Source organism: Lytechinus variegatus, chromosome 8 (assembly GCF_018143015.1).
Source record: "Lytechinus variegatus isolate NC3 chromosome 8, Lvar_3.0, whole genome shotgun sequence".
NCBI lineage: Eukaryota > Metazoa > Echinodermata > Echinoidea > Temnopleuroida > Toxopneustidae > Lytechinus > Lytechinus variegatus.
In genome coordinates this window covers 28,741,449-28,755,195 of record NC_054747.1, presented here as the reverse complement: position 1 = coordinate 28,755,195, position 13,747 = coordinate 28,741,449, and the positions used below count along the sequence as shown (strand labels likewise).

The window sequence follows — 13,747 nt, the reverse complement described above, 5'->3', positions numbered from 1 at the left end:
TTCCAAATATGCAAAAATTAACATGGGTCCATGTGCTTGTTTTTTTGCTCTAGAGCTTTGAAATTACTTAATTGTCCATGGGAGAGAGATGATTTGCGGCTTATATGCTACTACTCATCAATACTGTAAAGCCAGCACAATTTTCAAAAATTTAAAATGAAATATGGTTGCGTTTATTTTGATACACACTGTATAAAAAAAAATCTGCATCAAGTCGACCTTCTATAAGTTGAAGATTTTCCAAGTCGAAGCAATTTTTTAGATCAGATTATTAAAAAAGTACGCGTTATACAAACCTGTTCTGACCCAGGAATCGGTTCCATTTGAAACCGAGTCAATTTCCTGGGAAAAATTCTTCTAACTTGAACAGATTTCTGTAGATCCAGAAGATTGTACTTTTACATTTTTAGTGAAATTGAAGGATTTTGTGCCTGCTTTAATTTGGTGAATTCGTGTTTTCAAAATTTACATGTATAGGGCCATGATAAACCCGGCCCCAAGCATGCATGGCTCAAGGCGTAATTGCTATGTAGTGTCAATATCAAGTATATTAGCTGCCCAGCCCTCCCCATATTGGAAGCGGCCTCGGATTGAGATGGATCACAGCCGGTCCATGCCCCCCCCCCCCTTTGAAAGGCACAATTTTATTTTTTTCAATCATAATGTAAAAATGCTGTTAAATTAAGTCCCCCCCCGGCCCCTTTTAAGTGAAGACCTTTTTTTTTAGTTTCTTGTCAAATTTGTTCGTGGACGAACAATATACCTCCTTCATTTTTGGTTTGAAACCCTTTTTTATTTATGCTTGTCAAATTTGTGCCCTTTGAAATTTTTGTAAAACTCAATGCAATATACCGGTAATAAAAATTATGTGGAGTTTTATTGGCGATCGATCATAAAAGATACAAAAGTGAGAGTAGAAAGACGCACTACTCGAGCAAATTTTCGTATAACAGACACAATTACCAGCCGATAAAATGCACGCGCCGAATATTGCAATAGACCTACCTGTATTATTGCGCGGCCGTCGCCATATTCTTCGTGCAGCGCAGTACAACGTTGGAGTGACCCAGTAATGGAAGAACCGTACACCACAAATAAAACCAGCGAATTTTCTACTTAAGAAATTCGATTGATTTATCTAACAAGATAGGCAGCCACAAGACATTGCAGGTAACGGTATTACTGAAACTTAATTCTTGAAGACGATTGTTTATCAATTTATTGGCAATTTATCTAGGCCTAAAGAATCTAAATGAGGTTTAACTTCAACCCTGTTCACGCGTGTGCTATCTTTTGCATGTCTTCTGCATGCATGTTGAGAGTTGCTTGAGGAATGAATGGGTTGGAGCAGGCCCCCGAAGCTACCGCCATTTTGTTTAATCCATTAGAAGCTAAAATAAGCCCCCATTAATATTAATTTCGAACGATGCTCCCTCGTCAACTGTGGTTTTGTACGTGTATTAGACAATACGCACACCAGCGCAATGACAAAGGTCAACTTGGCAAATTTATTAATGTATTCATTTTGTTACGCGCTCGTGACGCGAAGGATTCAGCGAATCAAGCAAGCGCAAATCTGAGACGATACGTTGCGCTTTATAAAGTATCGATATCACAAGCGATATCACTTAAAAACAAAACAATGTTTGTATTGCGTCTTATAGGCCTATGCTAATTCTAAAAGGGAAGATGAAAAGAGTAGATCAAGTCGCGATTAGGTAAAAAGGTGGAGGTGGGGTGGGGGCAAATCATGGTTATTACAATGATGGTATTCATTTTCACTGGTTGAGTATGAATACTGAAAAAAAATAACTTTCACCACTAAAAGAGTCATTTCTTGTTACAAATTTAATTTGGAGAAGTAAAAAAAAAAATCTTCATGATCCCCCGTGCCTGCTTTCTTCTGGCGTCCGTTTCATAATGAATTACACTGAGCTATTTAAACATCGCTATTATTGTGATAACCGTGGGAACCTTGATTATGATTGGTATTCGTAGTTACCATACTTGTAACTCATGATGAAACGGGCCCCAGTTTATCATGCTCAATATGTTTCCTGTCCCCTTTAATATTCTCCAGCATTTCTTACTCTGTTTTTTTTTTCCATTTAATCATTTTCCCACTCATGTTCTTTTGTGCCACCCTTCTCCTACATATGAAGAGCTCACTTTTAAAAGGGGTTAGGTCCATTTTTGTCTCACCTGCGAAGCAAAGTGAGACTATAGGCGCCGCTTTTCCGACGGCGACGGCGGCGGCGGCGGCGTCAACATCAAATCTTAACCTGAGGTTAAGTTTTTGAAATGACATCATAACTTAGAAAGTATATGGACCTAGTTAATAAAACTTGGCCATAAGGTTAATCAAGTATTACTGAACATCCTATTAGAGTTTCATGTCACATGACCAAGGTCAAAGGTCATTTAGGGTCAATGAACTTAGACCATGTTGGAGGAATCAACATCGAAATCTTAACCTGAGGTTAAGTTTTTGAAATGTCATCATAACTTAGAAAATATATGGACCTAGTTCATGAAACTTGGACATACGGTTAATCAAGTATCAATGAACATCCTGCATGAGTTTCACGTCACATGACCAAGGTCAAAGGTCATTTAGGGTCAATGAACTTTGGACGAATTGGGGATATCTGTTGAATTCCCATCATAACTTTGAAAGTTTATGGATCTGATTCATGAAACTTGGACATAATAGTAATCAAGCATCACTGAACATTTTGTGCAAGTTTCAGGTCACATGATCAAGGTCAAAGGTCATTTAGGGTCAATGAACTGTGGCCGAATTGGGGATATCTGTTGAATTCCCATCATAACTTTGAAAGTTTATGGATCTGATTCATGAAACTTGGACATAATAGTAATCAAGCATCACTGAACATTTTGTGCAAGTTTCAGGTCTCATGATTAAGGTCAAAGGTCATTTAGGGTCAATGAACTTTGGCCGAATCGGGGGTATCTGTTGAATTACCATCATAACTTTGAAAGTTTATTGGTCTAGTTCGTTAAACTTGGACATTAGAGTAACCAAGTATCACTGAACATCCTGTGCGTGTTTCAGGTCACATGTCCAAGGTCAAAGGTCAATGAACTTTAGCCGAATTGGGTGTATCTGTTGAATTACCATCATAACTTTGAAAGTTTATGGATCTGATTCATCTGATTCCACTTGTTAATCAAATTTGATTTTTATGTCTTAATTGATTTTTAGTAGCTCTATAAGATGATACCATAGAAAAGTTGAAATTCCCATTAAAAAAGTGAACTAAAAAAAGAAAAAATTCATTTTCGCATAAGAATATTGCAATATGGGAGAATAAAAAAATGATTTTCTTGGAGTGGCCCGAGCCCCTTTTGCAACTTAACTTTTCATATATTTCCTTCTTATTTTCCCACTTGTTATCTGTCTCCTGGTTTCCAAAAATCTCGTCTTATTTCTTTTCCACCCTTTTGTTCCTACTTCCAACACCAGCTCTCTCACCACCCCCTCTAAATTATCTCTTCATAATTATGTGGCCCTCCATTTCTTTCTCATCTCTTTTCAACCCACTTCTCATCACTCTTTCCCTCTCTCGATCTCCGTCTCACTTTGAATTTTGCCAATTCCAAATCCCTTTCATTTTAGCTCGGTACAAATACTATATGAACACAAATGAAAGACATGAACTGATGAAGGAATTTTCTGGTTAGTGGTGAATTTTATTAATTATCCAGAAAAAAAATCACATTATCAGAGGATTAAGCTTTACCTTTTTCTTAAGCGTATGTTAATAGTTTGAACCAAAATAAATATGTTTTTGTATGCTGGGGGGGGGGGGGGGAACAATTCCCCTACTTTTTGAAGCACTGAAAAGTGCCTTTTTATGCAAGAAAATGCCCCTCACGAACGTGTACTGTGTCCCTTTCACCTGATGAGAACCTGTTTTAGGTAATACCAATTAGTGCTCTTCCTTATATGCAATTTTTCACCCCAAAATGCCCCCCACGTGTTCTGTGCCCTTCCATCTGAGAGCCCGTTTCATGTAATACAAAGTGCCCCCTCGCCTTCTTGAAAGTGCCCTTGAAACACTGCCCCTTTTTACCCAAGAAGAGCGCTTCTAAAGAATTTGTTCTGTGCCCCTTTCACTTGAGAAGGATCTGTTTTATGGTCACCATGACGAGTGCCCTTTGAAACATGAAAACAATATTTTCATTTCTATAATATACTTCTGAAGGAAATCCTGTGTGCATTAAGTTTAATAATTCATGTGAGTGGGGTATATAAGCAGGTTCGTACAGATGGAGGGGGGGGGCTTGAAGGACTCTTGCCCATAGGCGGTGGAAGCGGTGGGATAGGGGGACCTGTCCCCCCTAAATTTGAGGTGGGGGACAGTCCCCCCTCCTAAATTTTTTGTTGAGAATCTTTTTTTTTTTGCTCGTCAATTTTTTTCCTGCGTCCCCCCTAAATTCAGGTAGACCCCCCCCCTTAAAATTGTTGTGCCCCCCCTAAAATTGTGGTTGACAACCTTTTTTTTGCTGGAAATTTTTGTGGTCCCTTCTAAGATTTAGGTGGATAAATTCAGGTGGACCCCCCTAAATTTTTTGCCTTCCGCCGCCAATGCTCTTGCCCCCCCCAAAAAAAAAAAAAATCACGACCAAGGGGAAAAAAAGAAAAAGGAAAGCAAAGGGTGAAATAGATATCATTTTGAATTTTTTGTCGAAATCTATCACAAAATTGGATATTTGTTTTTAAAATGTCAAAATTTTGCTTGCTCGCAACTTTTTAAAAATTTCACATAAAACAGCATTTTCCCTGTGCCCCCCCCCCCCCCACTTTCAAGCAACTTCAATCCGCTGCTCCTATTTGTATGTTTATAGCTTCTCTTTTTGCAACCAATTTTAATGAAAATCAATAAGAAATTTCATACGTCATGAATTTGGGTTGTGATAATAATTTTTTTTTTTTAATTGGACTTTGAAAAAAAAACCTTTTCCATCTTCATCACGTGGTTCCTAAGTCTTCAATGTTGAATAGTTGGATTTCTTGAATGAAAACATCTGTTACACCAGTCCTGCAGATTGAAAAAAATAGAGAAAGAAAATCAATTAAATTGTCATGATTTATAAAACAAATGTTTTAAGAAAAGTGAGACTATGCATAGGTATATATATGTTTCAACACATACCATAGGAAATCTTTCTTCTAATTATAAAGTTGTACTTCTATAAAGCATATCACTTAAACATGTTCTCTGCAGTTTACATACCACTCTCCATTCTAACTACATGTACTCTTCGAAAAAATGACAGAGATTTCTTGTAAATATGAATATATAAATTAACATATGTAAATTATATGAATAGTCAGAATTAAAGTTGATATGTTTTGTTGCACAGAATATTTTGATCTGTAATTAAAAACGACACTAACTATAATCTAGAAACAAAATTGAAATGGGTTTTTCAAAGGCAGGTCTATTTGATGCCAAAAAAATGTGAACAACCTCCATTTATATCAAAAATAATCACTAACTAACTCACTCACTCATATAACTGCTGTAGTTTGTATTTCTCTCTGTGGTCCAGGCACTGTTCTATTAGGCCTACTTCACCAATTATTTATCATCAATCACCTCCATGGAAATTGTCAAATTGCATCATCCTATTAGACAAAATGTAAAACAAAAAAAATCGTAAATCTACAAATATGAAATATGAATATCACACTAAAGAATGAATAAAATGAATTTTATGAAATATAACTCATGAAAAATAAATATTGCTTTGTTTATAAAAAATAGGAAATAAAAAGGCAATTTAATTACTAGTAGATCAAGGACATGTCCTAATTTTATAAATTTGCCCAAAGTACATAACTTTTGACATTGGTTCTATTTTAGACTCGAGAGCCTGTATATTTAAGAAGTGTATGTTCCGTACAGATCCTACCTCTTTGTGGCTCAGGTTATTTTTATTTAATGTAAACATGGTTAACATTCAATGCATGTAATGTATCTGTAATTTTGAATGGGTTAGTTTAACTTTTATACCTGGATGAGAATCTGCAAAATGATGCATGCACTTATGATCATCATCTTGAACCATATAGGTAGACCTCTATACTGTTTTTCTTGTCCTTCAAACTCAACCTGTTTTTCTTTTTCTTCAAACTCGACCTGCTTTTCTTTTTCTTCAAACTCAACCTGTTTGTGAAAGAAAAGAGAGTACAATAATAAGAAGTGATATTTTTCATGGCCGTATGTATAGGGGAGGGATTTGGGTAAGAGATGAAATGTGAAAACCTTCATCAAAAAAAGAATTGCATGACATCCTTCAATTTTATTTTAGAAAATGCACAAAATGACCATAGGTAATATTGGTTACTTCTGGCCCTCGCTTTCTGAATTTTAGGTTTCTCTAAATTTTTTCAAATGTCTGCCCTCCCCCCAAAAGAAACATCTGCATCTTTTTATTTCCGAATCTTATTTCATTTGACTTTAACATAATTTCATCTCATGCACTAGGTCTAGATCTATTTGTAAGAAAGTATAGATCTAGTCCAAGACTCAGAGCTGTGCAACAGCATTCGCGTATCTAAATTACTCGTAGGTCTAGATCTAGATAGTAACGATGGACTCTCGATCTATCTAGACCTAGAAAGTAAAGCTTTGGTTCTAAACTGAGATCTAGGCCTATATGGATTTGATGTCTTTTATTCCTGGCTAAAAGTTAAAACTTCATTGCCATTATTGACCAAGATTAGATCTAGTCCTTGGTCCACCGACACTGACAGGCATACTCGTACATGTAAATGGAGTCGTTTAGGCCCAGACCTAGATCTAGGCCTAAATTACAGACCTAGATCATAAGCCCTGGGCCTGGGGTAAGTGTCGCGGGTTGGGAAAGTATAATTTAGATGACTCGATTTGAATTAGGTTGGCCTAGAATTAGAAAGCATCGATGAATAAAAGTGAAGTACCGTAGGCCTAGATCTAAGTCTAAAATAATATTAATAAGAAGCAACAGTAACACTAGGCCTAGATCCTCTGTTAACCAAGTTAGAAATTAGTTCTATCTAGATCTAGGACTAGGTCCTAGATCTAGCCTATTCTATTGATAATAAGACAAACATGCATGCAGAGCAGCATATTATTTCGTATACAGGAATAACCGTCGTTTCTGGGGATTTATTCAACAATTTCTGACATTTTTTTACTATTCGTGAGTGAGCCAACACAGTTCAGCGGAACAACCAAAATAGAGAGACTGAAGCTTTTGGTCTAGGAGTCTAACTATAGACCCTATTTATAAATAACAATAAGTTAAAATGGGTGGGGGCTAAATGAAGAAGCCTGAAGTTATGCAAAATAAATTTGATATCTGAATCTGAAACTACATGTAAAGAGTAAAGTGAGGATTGACACAATGACAGGCAATATATCTTCATCCACACTCCACTTCACAGTTTATTCCTGACTGGGTTTCGATCTACTGAAGATAGATGCAGATCTCCCTCTAGATCTAACGTTACAGTGTACAAAAAGATGCTTCTTTCTTCTTGCTTTAATCAATCGTGGGTTGGTCCTTGTTATTGTTAATTGGAGGTGAACCAAACCGGCCCGAAATTCTCTCGATGCTCAATCGGCTAGGACTTAGGAGCCCGTACAAAATACATGTGGTTAACACAGCGGCATTACCGCAACACTGCAAGCAACATACAGGCTGCACTGGGCGACGATGACAATCTAACTTCAATTTCAAAGACCAAATTCTGCTTTCCTTTAACAGAAGAATGATAGCAAACTCTCTAATTTGGTAGAGAAATAACCTAAGATCACAAAATACAGTGTGAAATTTGTAAATAGTCCACTGAATTCATGTGGTTATATCAATTTATACGTACTCACCGGAGTGTTCGTAGGTCCATTTTTGTGTGGAAAGAAAAGTTTCAGAAAGAATAAATTAGATGACGTAATGAGGTCAAATGAATAATTACTTCTGTAACACGATACCACTAGTATCGATGACAAAGAATCGGGGAAATCGCGTATTAATGACGCTCTTAGCCAATGACAAGGCCGGAATATGAATATATTTACGCTCATGAATGTCAATGGGGGCTTATTTTTGTCTTCAAATGATCGCGGTAGGCGGAGTCTAATCTCATTTGTTTTGTGCTGAACGCGCGCGCAGCTTTCGGTCTAGTAATATATTATAAGGTCTTTGGGTTGGAGGTCCAGGGGCAGGGGGTGAATGATCAAACGTGTCGTGACCTTTTGAAAATCATGTGTGGTGTTCTCTCTGTCCACGTCAGGGTGGGGATGTGACTATGTTATGTATGAGAGTGTGTCTAACGTTAACGGTTAACTTAGGTTAAAGGCAGTGTATACAGCCACACGCGTGTGTCTTTACCATCCAGCCACACGCGTGTGGTTATATCCAGAACACCTATCTGTGGATACTGCCACACGCCGCCAGTAATACATGTAACAGTAAAACACGTACCGTATGTAGGTCTGACCGTCTATATCACGATCAAAATAACCTCATTTCTTCATTAAATTCTTACATTCTAAACCCCTTTGATATCCTTAGATCGTTTCAATTTCATTCTCACCGTCTTCTCTCCTTGCTTTTCTTGTCTTGTTATAAACGGTCGTCTGTTTAACAGCAAATTCTCTTTTTCTACTTGTGTCGATTAAACCCAAACTGTGTATGTCTACTACTGTGCTGCGCTAACGCTGTATGGGTCTGCCACCGTGAAGGAAGCCAGAATCGACACAAGTAGAAAAAGAGAATTTGCTGTTAAACAGACGACCGTTTGTAACAAGACAAGAAAAGCAAGGAGAGAAGACGGTGAGAATGAAATTGAAACGATCTAAGGATATCAAAGGGGTTTAGAATGTAAGAATTTAATGAAGAAATGAGGTTATTTTGATCGTGATATAGACGGTCAGACCTACATACGGTACGTGTTTTACTGTTACATGTATTACTGGCGGCGTGTGGCAGTATCCACAGATAGGTGTTCTGGATATAACCACACGCGTGTGGCTGGATGGTAAAGACACACGCGTGTGGCTGTATACACTGCCTAAGTTAAAAGGGGAAAGACGTAGAGTCCAGTGTTGAAAATGAATCCCGGAAATTACCGTATGATGGTGGGCCCCAAGTCTGCGCACCCCGGGGGGGGGCACTCAGTATATTAGTGCATAGTGGGTATGTGCCGCGGAGGGGACCCCCATTTTTACACCCAAATTTCCGTTCCAAGGTATAGCATTTTTGTCTTATTGAGAAAAAAAACAAAGCCGCTCCAAAGCCATAGCCAAGGCATAGCATTTTGTTCTTAATCTTATGACTTATCGAGAAAAAAAGAAGAAAGAAATCCGCTAGCTCCAAAGCTTTGCATATTTTTCGTTACGCCGTTCCGGTCGCATTGATCTGCTGCAATTTTGGTGAAAAGCGGCTGCTGATCGCCGTCCAACCATCGTCTGCGCGAGCGCACCCGGTGGAGGCATCATGCACGCATGCCCATTCCATAGGGGTGCATCAATGAATGTAGAGGGCAGCAACACACAAGCGTGTTGCTCTAAGGAAGGTCAACTCGATACGCGCATGCAACTGAGCTGCGCGCATATTTTATTGTTCATGACAACGAAATCAAATGCCGATCAAATACAACAACAAATTAGTAGTGATCAAGAAACGAATATGAAAGAATATGACTACAACGATATCAAAGATAACATTAAAAAATATGTTGAGGGATATACATAAATATGAAAACATACTTTGATATTTAAAACTTTACAAATGCAAGTTTCAGGAAACTAAAATCATTACCAAATCGGTGATTGTTATCAGCGATTTCACCAGACGGCTGAATTAGGTGATTTGCGCCGAGACGATTTTGTGACCACTCGCAAAGCATTTCGGGATTGAATATGTCCCCCTTATTTTCTCTGGGCTCTTCGCTGAACCCATCATCATTCTATGCTTAAGCTACATTATGCTCCGTCGTCTGCTTAGATTTCAACCCCCTAGTCTAGCACTGGTACTTGTTCTGCTAGGCGTCGATCAGCATTTATCTGCAGTCCATATAGGCCGTGACTCATTTATTTATTAGAGCAGGCAGCAATGCCAATGGGTATTAAAAAAATAATTCACGTATCTATCAGTAGTATGTTATCATTTCTTTTCACCATTGTCCCCAAAACTTATAAATTTAGAAATACATTCCAATCAGTAATAAGTGAAGTCCACATCTAACCTAGATCTTGATCATGTTGATCGATAGACCAAAAGCTTCAGTCTCTGTATTTTGGTTGCTCTGCTGAACTGCGCTGGCTCACTCACCGATGGAGATTATAGTAAAATGTCAGAAATTGTTGAATAAATCCCCAGAAACGACGGTTATTCCTGTCTAGTTGATCGATAGACCCAAGTCTAAAGATCTAACTTTATTTGTCTAACTAGACAAATGCTCTGACCAGTCTCGATCTGTTTGTTGAAGATGTTGTTCCACACTGGACATCTAAGTAGATCTAGAATATATATAGATCTAGCACGACTTGTTGGTATGAGATAGTCTATACAACAATAAAAAAATACTAAAATAATAATAAACTCAAAACAGATGAATTCCACATTGTCTTTATAGTATAGGACGCCTAAATCTAGACCATTTGAGGGTTGGTCCATGCAAGCTAAGTTTGGTTCAATTAAGGCCAGCCTGCATGGGCTAGCCGCTAGGAGGTTATTATTTTTTTAGTCCGTACGTTAAATGCCTACAGGGTAAAATCTAGAACTAGAAGATTTAATGCATTAAATCCGTTAGGCCTTACCGTTAGGCATGAAATCTTTAAAATTCAGTTAGAAAATGCATAAAAATAAAATCACGACGAGCTTAGTCACTTTGCTCTTTCACTTTCGAAATTTCTCCAAAAAAAAAATACGCGTTCTGCCAGCCAAGCCCAGGCCATGCAGGCCCAGGAAAATTTACCAATTCTTGCAATATGGCAAACAAATTATGTACATGTAAAAGTCTTTGATTGCACAGAATCAATGGTCAAATTAAGATATGGATGCTGTCTATCAAATCTACTTTCTGCCCAAAATCATAAATTAAGATGGTGTAAAATCTATCTAGCTCCCATTTCTTCTAGTCTAGGCCTAGATCTAAGTATAACTAAGGTTAAGTCTAACGCAAAACGATGATGGCACTCTGCAAACGATGTAACATTGCAATCAATTTCCCAGAATTGGCTGATTTTTCTTAGAAATTATTGAAGAAAACCAGGGAAAATGTGAATAGGTGGCCGTTTATTCAAGCTTTAATTTGGCTTTGGAAGTTTGGTTGCTCAATGATTATCGACCTTCGACGCGACGCAGCGCCTGGCTGTGCAGCTCAGCTGCAGCGCAGCCAATGCAATGCATCCGATATGCGATGCATGGGGGGTTTTTTGCCGTCCATAGTCTCGAAGTTGAAATTTATACCCGGATTTCGGGGTTTCGGCGCCTTGTATTAAGATTTATAGACTTAAAAGTCAAATGCAAATTAAAATTTGAAATCTGACCTTGAACAATCATCGTTGATAAACTTCAGCCCTGAAGCAATTGCACTTCAAATCAGACCAGGCAAATTAGACGTCATTGTGTATGTTGCTAGAAGATCTATGACGAGTCGACTGAAGCCCCAGGCCAGCGCATCATCAACGTTACTAGTAGCTACGCGACCGGCCCAGACTCGGCGCACCCAGGCCAGAAAAATGACCTCGATTATTGTCTATGCATTTATTAGTGGTGCAGCGAAATTCAGCAGAGGAAAATAAGAGATAAGAGGTATCCTCGTCATAGACTTAACCCTAAAAAGACTGGGGGGGGGCTGATTCAGCCCCCCCTCGACATTTTTCGCGATAAATCCGCCGCGAAAATTTTTTTGACCGCGTCGCTCACTGACTTTTTACTTTCAAGTCTCGCGCAACTTTTGAGACCAAAATTGTGACCCCCGGGTACGCGGTTCGGAAATTACGCAACATGCACACTCAAAATTACTCAAAAACATGAATTTGTGTACAAATCCAATGCAAATAGTATTTTGAACCAAAATTCATAAATGTATCATTATTTTTCCTTTTACTGCTTAAAATCAATTAATTTTATCTTTTTTATGGTCCAAATAAAATCCCCGACAATTTCCATTGAAAAAACAATAAAAAACAAAAAGTCGAAAAACAAAGAAATACATAAGAAATTTAGAAAACAATAGAATACATAAGAAATTAAATGTGATGTTGAATTTTTTTTCAATAAATTTGATCAGATGCCTATCTAGAGTATGTGAAACAAAAATTAGCATTTCAGGGGCATTATTTTATTAATTACAGCAAACTTATGATTTTACGCATAAATTAGCATAATTAATGAAACATGAGATTTTTGCAGAATTTGATGTTATAGTTTTGTAGATAATGCCATGGGTAACGCATGTGCCAATTTTCGTCGCGATCGCGCGATCGACGGCCGAGATCATAAGGGGGGGCTGAATCAGCCCCCCCCCCAGTCTTCTAAGGCGTCGAAATAGCCCAGTCTATTTAGGGTTAATATTCCAAAATGAGAAAAAAATGTCAGTATCATGATTATTAAGCAAAATAATTTTCTTTAAAAATAAAAATAATATAATATTTTTACCTAGAATAACCGACCTAATGATTGTTCATTAAAATATTTAAAATTAACAAATGAAAAAAAATCAACTCGACAAATTTCCGAAAAGTCCCCCTTATTTTTTAGAGTGGTCACAAAATTCGAGCGGAGTTGACCTTCCTTAGAGCAACACGCTTCTGTGTTGCTGCCCTCTACGTTCGTTGGGGTGCATACTCACACGCTGGCGATCCGTTCCAAGGACCCCCGTTTTCAAAAAATTGTAGTTCAAAAGCCCGTTCCGAGGACCCTCCTTTTTACAATAAGCCCGCTCCAAGGCCCCGTTTTGTCTCGCCCGCGGCACACCCCCCCTACCACTTTTTTGGTCGAGTGCCCCCCCCCCTCCCAGAGCTACCAAGTCTCACGCATTATGTGTGAGACTCAAGCATTCTGGACTCTTGTTCATCCCCTCAAATCTCTGTCTCACGCAACTATCACAGCCTATCCCCATATACATTGTATGATGGGGTGTCCAAACTTTGCGCACTTTTCAAAAATATTCATCAGGCTTAATTTTGTCCACAAATTATTCATAATCTATACAAAACCAATTCAAGAAATAGTTACCACATTGATGGCAAGATCGTAAACTATAAAATCATGGACGAAAATGTAAAGTAGGTCACGGGGTTTCGCCGGTATCGCGATCTCAAAATTCTATTCCGATCGGCAAATGCGGGCTGTGCTGGAAAACCGTTCAGAAAAAGTGTGACCTAACTTCGCGCACCAAAGCTTTTGTGGAGATTTAAACAAAGACTCAAGCTCAAAAAATGAAATATATCAGATTGATGGCAAAATGCTATGGAATCGGTTTACATTTAACTCACATTTTTTATGATTTCTGCTTGTAAAATGGTGATATCGTGATGCTTGTTGCTTTCTTCAAAACGGGCGCTAACGGTGACAAATTTGCCGATCTTTTGCCAATATTTTCATGAATACTGGATTAATCCTAAAGAAACTTTGATGATGTCAGATTTTAAGGATGTTGGCTAGTTTTGGAGATAACAACCGTCCGCGAAGTTTGGACTCACCGCCATACACAATGTCT

General features: G+C 38.1%; 1 protein-coding gene across 1 annotated transcript in view; it reads left to right on the top strand.

Moving 5' to 3' along the window:
• The first annotated feature begins 1,015 nt into the window (after positions 1-1,015).
• Positions 1,016-13,747, top strand: part of LOC121420296 (zinc finger protein 11-like) — a 35,192-nt gene continuing 22,460 nt past the window's right edge. The window contains exon 1 of the mRNA XM_041614871.1: positions 1,016-1,170. The gene's annotated coding sequence lies outside the window, so the exon portion shown is untranslated. The remainder of the gene's footprint in view (positions 1,171-13,747) is intronic.